This window comes from Cavia porcellus, unplaced genomic scaffold (assembly GCF_034190915.1).
Source record: "Cavia porcellus strain 051 isolate PalLab524CR breed Dunkin Hartley unplaced genomic scaffold, mCavPor4.1 scaffold_20, whole genome shotgun sequence".
Lineage (NCBI taxonomy): Eukaryota > Metazoa > Chordata > Mammalia > Rodentia > Caviidae > Cavia > Cavia porcellus.
Genome location: NW_026947503.1, coordinates 17,738,511 through 17,751,130, shown reverse-complemented (window position 1 = coordinate 17,751,130; position 12,620 = coordinate 17,738,511).

Genomic DNA, 12,620 nt, shown 5'->3' with positions numbered 1-12,620 from the left:
TGACTTATAGGATATCTTAGGGCACTACTTTTGAAAGCATCACAACAAACATAAACTTTGGCATGGTTGTTTTCTTATTCTATTTGGAACACATACCAAAACAACATACACTGAATATGACTCATAAGCAAGAGAACTCATTTCCACGCACATAGATACCTCTATGATAACAGACTAAGGAGTAGTCTGTGACACATAATGAGGATTGTGATTTTATCAGGTGACATGAATTCGAAGAGGAATAGAAAGTGCCAAGGTATTAATACTTTAGAAATTAATTTTTATGGACTTTGACAAAAGTTCATTCTCTCAAGAGACTACTGATCTGTATTACATGACACAGAACTCAGTTTTTGATCATTCCATGGTGTGAAAATCTTTACTCTAGAGCCAGAAGTCCAAGACCATGGAAATAACTAATTTGATGACTGATTCTTCGATGGCTACTCTTGACTGTGACTTCATCTGGTGGGATAGGAGATGAGAAATCTCTTGGCTCTTTTTAATAAGGATACTAATCTCCCTTATACAGGTCATGACCTCATTGCCTCTCAAAGATGCCATCTCCTCATATTGTTATCTTGAAAATGAAAATGTCAGAATGTCAGAGCCAGGAATATTGTTTAGAGGCATAAGCACCTGCCTGGCAAGGTCAAGATTCTGAGTTCAATTTCTGGTACAAAAAGAAAAGGAAAATGTCAACCTAAAGATTTTTGGGAAAGACAAATATTGTAAGCATAGCATTCATAGAGTTTGAAATACTGTGCTTGGCACTGACCAGCCTGTGTTTAAAGAACTCCGCAGGTGATTACAAAGCACTAAAGTTACAGAACAGTGCTCTTTGTGAAAATGTTTTGCACCATTATCTAGGGAAGCTGCTCATTTTTAGCTCTAGGGAAACTCTAGGGATCCTTAACTCCTTGAATGCCCCTGAAGGAGAATTCAAGAAGCTTTCCTCTCACAGGTGAGTTGTTCATACCATTGCCTTAAAGCGAATGGGTAGGGCATGGGAAATTAAGTTCAAAGTTTGCAAATAAGACTAACGTAAATTTCTCTTATTTTCTGTAAAACATATCTCTTATTTTCTGTAAAACACCAATACTTAAAATGAAATTTTATATTTATGCTAATCATAATTATATGTGTTTATTCCAATAAAGAGATTTGGAGAAATGGTGAGCAAATTGAGAAAATAATTTTTTCACTTGTAAGTGACTTACTAAGAATTTCCCCCTGTGGAGTGATACAGAAATTACTTCAGTGCCATTTAATCCAACTCAGGCATTTCCTTAGTGATAAGGTTTGAACTGTGGTCAAAGCTCATGAAGAACTTTACAGTGGGAAGAAGTCATTTGATATCTTTGAACATTTTTCTTCCTCTGATTCATTTCACCTAGTAAAATGGAACTCCTCAGATCTGTCACAAAATATTTCATAATAGTTATCATGACATACCTAAATTCTGTGAAGTTTTGGGGAAAGGAACAATTACTGTCAAATCTACATGTCCTTACATTTAAAATATAAGTCCTAGGAATGCCTTAAATAGAAAGTTTAGAACATATGTATATTTGAGAAAAAATCGCAGTCTAAATATGTAAACTGTTTATGTACCATTAGATATTTATTACAACTGACTTCAGGAAACTGTTTTGATCTTAGAAAAAATGGCAGTGAACAAAGTACACATTTTCTGACATCAAATTTAATTTTATAGAGGAGACTAAAAAAATAATTAAGAACATGTCCTAGTTACTTTTCTCATTGCTTTGACAAAATACACGACATCCAAATTTACAGGAGAAATATTTATTTCACTTCACAGATTGTGGCAGTTTCAATCCATAATAGGTAGCCCCAAGGCAGGGTGGCATGACCGATGGGCATCTCAGAGGAAAAGCAGCAGCAGCAGCAAGCAGCTAACTACAACTGATCGCTGCATCCCTCCTTGTGTCGCTTATATTCTTTCCAGGTGACACACCGTTAGGGTAGGTAGCACTCACACCCAGGATGGGGCTTCCCTTATCCAATCAAAACCATGCCAAACCAACCAGAGGACTAACTTAGTAACTACACACCCTTAATTCAACAACTGCATGCTCCAGATAGAGATACCTCTGTAAAAGCCCCACCTCTCACTGCATAAGACTTGGCGCTGGGCAGTGCATCTAAACATAACCTATAACAACACAACGAAATGGCAAGGTGATAAAAAAGTGAAGAAATACAAAGCAGGGTAAAGAAAAAGAAGGACTGGGCATGCCATTAGATGAGAAAACCATGCCAGATCCTGACATACCAGTCTGATGGACTGATTCCAGAAAGATTATGAGGCTGTAGTACATTGAGAAAAGGAATGCATAAGAGATGATTCTGAGAAGCAAGTAGGGTCTCATGAGCGATGACACAAACACCTATGATAGATGTAAATGAAAGCCATGGAGAGTTCAGGTCTTTTTCTTTTTAAGTAGGAGAAAGTGTATGTCATAGCTTACAGTCTATTACACTGCTTTAGAAAGAATTGACTATAATTTGATAAGAGTGAGTCAGTTATTCTAATTGGAAACCACATTAATGAAAAGAGATAGTGGCCTGTTGAAGTTAGTAGATGTTTAGAGGTAATAAATGGTTGATTTCAAGAGAGATGTTGAGAAAGCAATGAGCTCAGCTGGTGGATATGTTGGTTGTGGTTATGAAAATGAAAGAGCAAAAATGTAACTCTTACATTTTGATTTATACACTTAGAAGAATATCAGAAAATATCAAGAAAGTAACATATCTGAGATAAAGCTTTTTTGCATGTAAAAGGTGCTATACTATCAGTTAATCCATTACAGGTGTTTAGTAGACACAGTGCTCTAAAAGTTAGAGACTCACCTAATAAGTCAGGAAAAGGAACATTATTCAAAAGTCGCCAGAGAAGAGGTGCCATTTAAATGGACAGGGTTGGATGTGCTCCAAAGGGAGATGCCAACAAATAATACTGAAAAACATGGCTAGTGAACAAGAAAAACCTCAGGAAAGGTTAGTGTTGTAGGGAAATTTCTACTTTAGGACAAGGAGCACTTATTAGATGAATGCCCATATAGAAAGTGCTTCAGGGTCCAGTGACCACTGGTTATCTCTTTTTCTTTCTTTCTTTCTTTTTTTTTTCTTCTAACCTAATAAGAGTAAAGATCATCAGCATTCTTAATACAAAAAAACTACATTCAACATGAAAGAAAATGTTGGTTTTCACATTATAATGGCCTACTACATTTAAGTCCCTTGGGCAAATACCAAGACTGCACTATAAAGGAATTATATTTACTTTACAAATGCCTCTAGATTTGTTCCAATGGAAGTCAACAATGATGTCATGATTTTTTTAACATTTTGCTTTCAACAGCTTATTTCATGAACTCAGGTATTTAAGAAAATCTGATAAGCATGTCTCTTCTAGGGGGATTCACATGGTTTAAAAGCCTTGCAGAGTCAATCAAGAAAATGAAGAACAGTACATCTTCAGGTTATGTGCACCTGAGACAGATGAGAAGTACTTGTCCCTCTCTGTTTCTTTGTGATGTCCAGAGTATGCTATTATTTTCCTGATATGGCTTTCAGGCTCTTTCTCCTCCCTTCCGTTCATCACCCGATAGTACACTGTTATGGTTTAAATCTAAATTATCCCCTGGAAGTCTCACATTCAGAGAAAAACCTTGGTGACAGGAGGTGGATCACATGGGACATGATTTAGAAGGGTATATTTTTAATCTCAACCACTTTCTTCTCTTTCTGCTTCTTGTCTGCTATGGATTGAGAAACTTTCCTCCACTATGTTATTCTATCATGTCATTATTACCTTGAGTCTGGATGACCATGAGCTGAATCACCTGAAGCTTTGAGTCAAAATAAATTCTGTTTTAAATAATACGTGTTGTCCGTGCAACTAAGAAGTTACTAATACAAAAAATTAGTCTATAGTTGTTCTTATGACTATGCCTGATAATATAAGTCAGAATCTTATAGAACTAGTTTATTAGTGGAATTTTTAAATGTTTGAAGATATAGGCTGAAGGGTCCTAGAATCTCATGAGCAGCACTAGTCAGAGTTTAGAAGATTAGACTGCTGACAGGAATCCAGAATATAAAGATCAGGCTCATGAGAGTTCAGTTGGGAACAAGGACTCTACTGGAAATTGAAATGGAATTCATGGATGTGTAGTCTGGCAGAAAAGTTGTCTATATTTTGCTCATGTCTTGAGACTTTTCTGAAGGCTGAGATAAGGGCAGTGAACTAACTAATCTGATGAGAAATTCTAACCCAGTGTACATGCTATGGCATATATGCCTCTAGCTACATTTAAAAGAGAATCAGGAAAAATGGCAAAAGTTTGCAGTGTCTCTGGAAAGAATACATTTGGAAAGATGTGAAGGAGGGTGAAGCAAAGTTTACCACTAAAAAAAAGGTACATACTTTCTTTTTACAAAGACAAGAAAGATACTTGGAGGGTATCTCAGGAATCAACAAGTCTCCAGTCATCACAGGCTCAAAGACTCAAAACTGTAAATGCTTCATTTGAAAAGAGAATTTCTAGGATATATACATATTCAGAAGTCACCTAGCAACCCAAGTTCTGCCATCTGGTCTACCAGAGGCATCTGCAGCCGTGTTTCAGAGGGGCTCAGCTAATGCTCAAACCAACAACCAACCCTGCCATCATCCCGGATGCTTTTCAAGACATGAAGAATGTAAGAGTTATTGGGTGAAGGAGGATTCTGCTTAGATTTTAGAAGAAGACTTTAGGAGACCAAGCAAAAATATATGGACAAGGTCAGTTGGAGATGCTAGTAATGGGGACTGTCTTGGGGAGAAAGCTGCAGGCAGTGAACAGAACCAACCAAAGTGAAAGGTCAAATGGATTACAACCAGTAAGACTATAAAGATGGGGCTGCCAACCCTTTTGTAGATAGCATCTCAGCACAACCTACCTTTGGTGCTGAATATGCAGATACAAGATTTAGTGTTTTCCCTGTTGGGTTTTGTTTGCTTTGATTCAGTTTCTTTCTATCCCCCTATTTCTCCCATTTGGAAAAGGAATGTTTACCCTGTGCCTTTGTATGGCAGAGGCTTTCAACTTTCTTTTTGACTTTTACAGTGATTCATGGTCTTGAGTCTCAAAGGGACTTGAACTTGAACTGTTGAACAGTGCTAAAATTGTTAAGATATTGTTGACTGATATAGATGTGCTAATTGCATTTTTTTACAGTGAGGTAAATAAGGTCTTTTGGCATGAGGGCAGAATGTTACAATTTAAAATTGGAATATTTCCCCAAAATCTTACATTCTGATGCATGGCCTGACCAGGAGTTGTGGTGTGACACGGAGGGTTGCATTCTCATTGCTGGCCCCTCCTTTCACTCTCTATTTCCTGGCCACCATGTAGTAAACAACTTTCTTCTGTTATTGCCATTCTGCCATCTTGCTACCACCCATAATCAGCTGGCCAAAGGCTGATTGCACCGAAATGCTAAGCCAAAATAACCCTGTCCTCCTTGAAATTTCTAGTGTCATATGTTTTATGCCAGTGATGAGAAGGTGGCACTAATGCAGGCCCTGAGAAAGGACTTGGCTAACTTGCCTGAGTGTGCTTTCCCTACCCCTAAGGATTTTATTCAGCCATTCTCTGGGTCACTTTGATAAGATGTCACTCTGCTGTTAGCAGTGGAACACCACTACTTCTCCCACCATTTCAGAAGCTGTCACCTCTCTAAAGAGTCCTGGGGAAACCATACCTAACTGAAGGAGACCAGGGAGAGATCTGGGTCCTTTATTCCCAAGCCCCAGTAAGCTGTAATTAGCACAGGTAGCCCTCTAGGAGATTCCCTGGTTTTAGCCACACCACTGTAGCCACATCAGTCATCGCTCACTTAAACAGCTGCATCTCCTGCTGTTCTACAGAGGTACTGCCATGAGAGCTGGTGCTGTCCTGGATGCCTTATGCTTACTCTGAGAAATGTTGATCCTGACTGTACTGGGCTTGAACTTTGGTCAACCATTAGAATTAATCTGGACTATCCAGTAGGGGCACAGATCAGATTTGAGTTTCAATCAACTTGGACAAATCAGTAGGTTTGAATTTCGACTAATCACTGACTTGCTAAGACTGTATAAGCATTACTTCTCTCATATTTTGGGGTTGGTCTAAAAGGGGCTTTTATGCTGTACTGACTCCCCTTCCCTTCAGGTTCAAATAAATTCTCACTCTTAAAAATCTAATTTTCATTTATTTCTTGAGTAGCATGGGCTTAGAAGTCCTCTAAATCATCATGCATAATAAAATCAAGCAAAACAGAATAAAGCTAATGTTGATTTCCTATTGTCTTGAAGTCCTGTCTTGCTTACATTGTTCTGTTCTGATTTGCTTCATTCTGCTTTGTTTTGTTTTATTCTCTTTAAAAAAAAATCTCAAAAGTCCTCTAAATCAACTTGAAATTCTTGTGTTGGGTAGTGTGGATTAAGCAGTTACTTTTAAAAGAGCTATAAATAGTGAGCACAATGAACCCTTATGAACTGCAAGAGACCAACATGCAACAAAGATCAGCAACAGAGACCAGCAACTGGCACTATTGATCCATTACATTTGGCATTAACTGGTGTTGACTGGTAGCAATAGAGTCCAGACAAAGATTGAGAGCCACTGGTGCTCTAAATCTAGAGTTGCCACCAAAACCGTATTTTGCTAATTCATGATAGCTATCTAAATGAAACAAAAGAACCCCCATGCTTGATGATAATCAGTATCATTCCTTCTTGTGTGTATTAAATAATAGTTCTTAATTCAAAATTTCAGTATCAGATCTAACTTCTGGAAAAAAATCATTTTTCATGTGTCTCTAGGTGATGAAACAATTAAGCCTACATCAGTTTTTTCCAACATACACACAGTTATCTTCCCACCATATAGAAAACTACCCTCAAAAATGGCCATGATGGCATGTACCTTTAATCCCAGATACTAGGAAGAATAAAACAGGGGATTCACAAAATCAAGGACACCCTAGACAACCTGATGAGACCTTATCTCCAAATAGAATATAAAAAGTGGCTGGAGAGGTATACAGCTCAGTGGCTGCATCTCTGGGTTTAATCACCAATACCAGGAAAGCAAACAAATACACACACAAGACAGGAAGTGAGGAAGAAACATAATAAAAGAAAGAAAGAAAGGAAGAGAGAACAAAAACAAAGAAAGAAAAAACAAAGGCAGACAGACAGGAACAAAGAAAGAAAGAAAGGAAAGAAGAAAGAAAGAAAGAAAGAAAGAAAGAAAGAAAGAAAGAAAGAAAGAAAGAAAGAAAGAAAGAAAGAAAGAAAGAAAAACAAGCAAGAAGAGACCTCATTAATACAATAATACTGTATCTGGTTTTTTGGTGGTTGTTTTTTGTTTGTTTGCTTCTGCCTTTTGGTATACAAGGCCTAAGTACTAGGATGCACTAAGTATACATGGCAGTCTCCTTAAATGAATGAACGCATCTAAGAGAAGCCTCTATACAACATAGGAAGAAACTATGCTATTTAGGCACCCACATGTGCTAGTACCTGAGTAATGCAGTCATTGATATACCTGAATTACATAGAATACACTTGATTGTGGAGAAGCATACTTCCCTATTCCCAGGCAACAGGTACTCCTCAGGACGCACCAATTCCTTTACAAGGAGTTGCTCTGTTCCCTCTGTTGCACCTACCATCTCTGTGTGCAAGGAACTCTCTGCAGAAACTCTTTTCAGCCTGTCTTTCATAGCAGGTGGAGGGCTCTGTCTTATTTTTCTCTTGTCACTGAGACAAAATACTCAACATCACAGGTTAAAGGAGGAAAGATTTATTTAGCTCATAGTTTAAAGAGGCTTCAGTCCATAATCATCTGGCTCTAAAGCAGAGTGGACTAACAGACCAGCAATGATTAGTGGCTGCAGAAGGTACCAAAAGCAAAAAAAAAAAAAAAGAGGAGAAGGAGACAGAAACAAACCTCGTTCTGTCCCTTTTATTGTACACAGTTACCCATCCTAGAGAGTAGCACTAGCCCTAATCACAGCACTGGATCTTGAATTACTTACAAATTTTGTATTCACTCTTCAAAAAGGCCTAGAACTGAGTAAGGATTATTTGGGGGAATATCTACAAACCATAACAAGCTCTTTTGCTTGTCTTCATTCTTAAACTATTGCATACAAATATGATATATTTTTGTTTAACCAATAATGCCAGCAAATAATAGCCATTCAGACAGTGGGGGCGTGAGCACACATGTTAGTGTGTGAGGCCCCTCCCAGGGTCAGGACTGAGTATGGCAGGAAATGTGGATAAACTACGACATTCCTTCCTGAGGTCAATGTGCTTTAGATAACATAAGATAGCATAGGGGAGTATCTTTCATGACTACTTCTAGACTCTTGGGCTACAAGTTGTTGGTGATGTTTAGCATGCACCCCACATAACTCAGACATGTCAGGAGCAGGAAGCCAGTGTTCTGAGTCCTGGCATTTCTGATATGACCTGCTACAAGGAGAGAAGGCAAACTGAATTCCAAATGCAAAGCCTACATTTAACCTGCTTTTGGGATTTTGATGCCTCAAGAAAGCATGGAGATTTCAATAATCTCTGGAAGGTGATGACACCTTAATACATTTCTTAACTGAATAAGAAATACAACTCAAGATAGGGTATTTCATAGTACTGCCATTTAAAAGTGATTGCTTTGCTCATGCCAACCTAAAAAATAGCCTTCAGACAGTGTACACTACTAGACTCTCTTCAGGATTAAATCTTGCAGAGGTGCATTGTAAGTATGTCAAGTATGCCTTTCTATAAATTGCATCCCTGTTTTGTAATGAAGATCATGAAGAAGTTTAAATCTATCTCATAGAAAGTGGAGGGGTATTGATATAAAGGAAAAATGATCATACTCTACCGCTGTTTCACTAATTATCGCATTTAAGGTAAACCATTTTTAAAGGCAAGCATTGGAAAAGTTCATGTGGATTGAGGTGTGCAGAGTCCTAGCTGACCATCTTTCTACCAGTTTCTACATCAGTGGTACCTCAGAGCAATACTGCATTAAAGACTAAGTCACACAAATGGCTGCTGAATTAAGGCCCTAACAGCTGAGCATGTAGGAGCTACAGTTATCAGCCAATCAGGCTCTACATGGACTCTTTTCACTGTTGTGGACTAAATTAAACCTTCTAATCTATAGAATGAAGTTCTAGCCCCCAATATTTGAAGTTAAGCCTTTTATGGACATCCTAAAGTTAAATAAGGTCTTTAAGGGTAGGAATGCATTTCAATAGGATTGGTGTTCTCATAAGAAATGGCACAGATATTGCACAGAAGTTAGTCACATGCATTCCAAGAAAAGAAGCCTCAGGAAAATCAAATCTGTAAAATTTCAGGGTCAGACACAAACATCTAGAATTGTGAGCGATGCTTTCTATTATCTAAACAAAGTCAGTGGTGTTTTGCTATGGCAGCAAAGCACATGCTTACACGCCCAGGTGTCTGTGCCATCACATGACTCTAGTTGCTCTAGAAACTACCCAAATCCCTTGCTCTTGCTCTTTTTGTCCTTTAGGTTGTTTCTGGTATTTCCCACCTAGCATGTAAGCCATACACATTTTGTCCCTTTTGATTGCCCGCTAACTCTTCCCACTATCTCCTCCCCCAAAGCAGCCTGCACTCCACTCCAGCCTCCTTAGCCACTTGTCTACCTGGCCTCCTGAGGTTAACTGCACATGAAGGTCAGATTCTAAGTAGATCTCAGAGACTGGGTGGTTGTTTTCAGTGCACAGTCTTCTTCGACTGGTGGTAACTCATACCCAATGACCACAGGTCCTGGTGGGATGGATGTGTCATCATCCTACCGGGCCACGTAGAGAGGCAGTCTTCAAATAAGAATAGTGATTACGAGCTTCATTGTTTCTCTTCATCCTGAATATTTTCAGAGCATTACATCTCAGTAAATCCTTATAATTATATCACAAAGTGAATGTTTGATAAGTGTGATAACTAAGGCATAAAGAAGCTAAGTAACTTGCCCAAAGCTTAGCAGCCGGAAGTGACATGACTCTCAGTCAGTTGTTTTTAAGGTCTGAACCTTGTCTGAAAAAGTCTCACTCAAATTTTAAATTTTGGTTTTACTCACCAGCCTTTATAGTTAGAGGAGATCTTTGTGGCCCACAGAAATAGCAATAAATTTTAAAATCAAAAAGCCTAATTTTAAGTAGTTCACTTACTCTTTGTTCTTTTTCAAACTGTGGAAAAACTTCATTTTAATTGCTTTATTTTATCTGAAAAACTACTAAGTTTATCATGAAGATTATTTCATTTGGAGTAACACTCAGGAAGCACATTTGAGCACTAAGTTAAAAAAAAATCCTGAATGACTATTCAAAAGTGTTCTCCTAAGGTTAAAGAACATTCAATTTGAAATTCAAAGACAAGATTTTTAGATTTTAACTCCTTTTAACATTTGCTGTTCTTCATCTACTAAGTTAAAAAGTAGATGATGGGATTTAAAGAATATTACTTGTGTCATAGGTACATTTCTATGCCTCCAACCAAGCATAGTGCTCTTCTAAGAATACGATATGCTTTTCCTACCCATGTGTATTACACAACATGACATATGGCATTTAACTCACCACAATATTTTGAATATTAAACAGTATGTATATATTTTAATGTCCATGAAGCTTAAAGGATGATCTTATAATATCTGAAATAGGAACAATAATTACTTTGGAATAATATTGACCACAATAAGAGAGAAGAAATAAAACTAATATATAAGACAAATATCTATGATATTATTACTTTATTCATATTTTGAGTACAAGTTCACTTTTAAAAATATTTTAATTCCTAGATATATATATATATATATATATATATATATATATATATATATATCGCACTTCAGGATAGCAAGAAAATGTATTTGATTGGTTTGAGAAAATATTGAATTCTTTGTGCTAAAAATGTTCTGAAACTATCTTACATGTCAGCCTACATTAAGCTTATAGTTGATTTTGTGAGATCCATTATTTTTGATAGATATGTAGGATACTTCATAAGTACTATTGTGTCAGCCATCCACAGCTGTGTACTTAAAGACACAGTACAACTAGTGTCTTAAAACAACTGCTTTAATTTACCAATGGTTGTCCATATAGAAACTCAGGAAGATGGCCAGGGATTTAACTCACTGTTTCAAGTGCTTGTCTGGTAAGCGTGAGGTCGTGAGTTCGATTCTGGTACCAAGAAACAAAAGGAAGAGACTGATAAGTTGTTTCTAGAACTATCTGGTGTCATCCAGGGAAGCTGTGGCCAGAAGATCCACTGCACAGCTAGGTTTCTCACTCAGACATCCAGTACCGCAGCAGTCCTGGCCTGTCTCTCCACTGGATGCCTCCTCCATCCCAGTTGGCTTAAACACATCAAAGCACAGGTTTTTTCTGAGCTTCCACTCAATACACTGCAGCAGGCTTCCAAGAGAAAGGAAGGAGAAGCAACCAGGCCAGTGAAGGACTTCTTCAGAAATTGTACAGTGTCACATCTATCATCATCTCTGAGTGAAAATGATCATAAGCCCTGCAACAGGGACAAAGCACGGCCATGTGATGCAGGAGTTTGTGTGATGGGAGTTACTGTCAAGGCCATCTTTGGGAAATAGTCTGTAATAAACATCCAGAAAGTCTAATTGAAACAGACAGTACACGGGCTGGGGATTTAGCTCAGCGGCATAAGCGTCTGCCTTGCAAGCAGGCAGTCGTGAGTTTGATCCCTGGTACCGATAAAAAGGAAAAAGAAAAAAAAAAAAAAAAAAGAAACAGACAGTACAATTATTTTTATTGACAATTTCTTTTAAAACATGTGGATTTTGAACAATTCATTTCTTATTCAAAAATATCTAATAAAACAATGTCTTTAATATTTGTGCATTTATTTATTAGTCAAGTATTCTTTACAGTTCTCCAATGTGTCAATCACAGGACCAGTCCATTGCAATACAAAATAAGTAAGACTTCAGTCCCTGCCTGAAGAAGCTCACAGTCCAGTGAGAAAAGTAACCTATTGAGATTATAGCACAGTACTATTTGCAAAAATAAATTTAATATGGAACTTCCCAGGTAGTTACTAAAAGAATAGTAACAGTCATTCATGTATGAGAAATTGGTCTTTCTCCACCAAAAAGAAAAAAAAAAAATTCTAATTTTTATTCACAATATCCTTTCTTGTATGGATTACTCTTAGCAGTTAAAAATTACTTTTTAGCAGAGATAAATGATTTAGGGGAAACAGAATGAAGCTCACAGTCACATTCCAATACAGTTAGTCCTTCACCCATAATTCTGGACAACAATTGACCTGCTTTTTCCCCTAATGTTTGCCTTTTCCTAGAATTACCTGTAAATGAATTGTGTGGTCTGCACTCTGCTATTTCTTCTTTCTTTCACTCAACAGAGTGCTCTTGAGAGTCATTCCTTTTGATTGCTTAGTGGCATCCAACTGCATGGATCGATATACAGAACACTGTTTACCCATTCTCTTATTGGTAAACACATTTGGGCTGTGAAGA